The sequence below is a fragment of the Cupressus sempervirens genome, chromosome 5 (assembly GCF_028749045.1).
Source record: "Cupressus sempervirens isolate cs-2001-9-10 chromosome 5, ASM2874904v1, whole genome shotgun sequence".
Lineage (NCBI taxonomy): Eukaryota > Viridiplantae > Streptophyta > Pinopsida > Cupressales > Cupressaceae > Cupressus > Cupressus sempervirens.
In genome coordinates this window covers 914,547,879-914,549,816 of record NC_143122.1, presented here as the reverse complement: position 1 = coordinate 914,549,816, position 1,938 = coordinate 914,547,879, and positions in this window count along the sequence as shown.

The following is a 1,938-nucleotide window of genomic DNA, read 5'->3' as shown; positions in this document are numbered from 1 at the left end:
TTTCTTCTTGTCTAAGTATCAATACTACTACCAGTTTCACCTATAAAAGGGTTAGATAACATTATAAAATTTACCAAACATAATTCTAGTAGGAAGGCTAGCATCCCTAAAGATACAGTTATTACACTCCTTCCAAATACCCCATCCAAAATGAGACGAGGCCCATTTACTTATAGTTTGTAGCAAAGATCCCTGCCAAGAATTATCTCACTGCCTGAAGAATTCAATAGTCAAGTTAGGAGCACACTAGCTCAACCCAAAAGCTTGATTGAAAAAAGACCAACCCTCTCTAGTGAAGGAGCATTGTATAAATAATTGATTCATGATCTCAACTTGGTTTTTGCAAAGGACACATCTATTAGGAATAGGAAGACCCCTTTTACTCAAGTTGTCTATAGTCAGTATCCTATTCTAGAGTAAAAACCAAAAGAGGGCTACCAATATGTTATTTTCAAGTAGAATTTATTGCAATTAGACAAGAGGGCTCAATGGTGTTGTACTCTAGTTTAAAGGTATCAAAAAATAAATCAATATCATATTAGGGTCTTAAAATATCACAGTGGATAGTTTGACTTGTTAAAAATATGATTTGTTATTTTTAAATATATATTAATAAAAATTTTACAAACCACATAATGTTTATTATATTTTGTTAATAAAGTTAATATTCACATAATATTCCTATTGAGAAAAACTTGCCAATAATTTTCAAATATTTGACTTGGTTAAGATCATAATTTTTTAAGGATGTTGAATGTAGTTTGTTTGAATTGGATAGTGGAGTGAGTTTGTGGAAAGGGATGCTTGTAAGTATTGATAAACATGATCAAACTCCTTAAGAGACATATTGATGGAATATAAGTCATTTTTTCATAACCACAATTAATATACTATTTCATAAGATTCTAAACATGGGGTGAAGTGAATGTATCCAAACAAGTATGTAGATGACTATATCTAATAAAAATTTGAGATGGTTATGGACATTCTGTAATGGGTAAAATTCAATTACATTAATGTAGAATTATAAGTACAAATGAGTTCAATTCTATTTTGAACTTTGGATATGTTGAAAATGATGCAATTTAGATTGACTAAGTGATCTGAGGTTGATTGGAGGTGACATTCATTATGAAGTTCTTATAAGAATTATTTCATTAAGGTTACACTTTATAGGAGGCCTTCAAGAAATTGTCATGAGGATTTCATTTGCATTCCCAGAAAAAATAAAATTTAGTTGACAAGTTCTAAGTAATGATTATAATATGCCAAACTATTTATGGAAGTATTGCTATAGAGTTTTTATGACCACTCATAACAAATTTCTTTGGTTAAATTTATTACTTTTGATCAAATTCATTATGAATAGGAGTGTACATACTAAACCTACACTAATCCATTTATACAATTCTTTTAAACTTTTGTTGAAGTAATTTTATGAACTCTCTTAACAAATTATTTTGGTTAACAATTTGTCACTTGTAAATGGGATTCATTACAACAAAGTAATTTAGAGCCATATACCATTTTAAATTACAAGTACATCAATTTATGATATTTAAGTTCCTTTGTGATATTGCTATCAGGATTTAACTGCGTGATTTTGAGTCAAACTCATTGACCCATGTTTCATGAGTAGTGATTCAACATGAATCCATCTCTCATGAGAATAAATGGAACATTTAGCACTCATTGGATCTAGGTGATGCTCAAAGGGGTGAAGCACCAGGACTTCAAGGTAGGTCACCCATCCTAGTACTACTCCAACTTGAGCGCGCTTAACTACAAAGTTTCCTCCATGGTTAAACCCAAATCTTGCAACCCAATTTTCAAAACCTTCACCAAGTGTTTTGCCTTATGAACCATTCATTAGAAACCCCCTTAAGCTCATCAATTGATAAGTAGGAGATAATTTCCACAACAAGTCAAATTGTGATA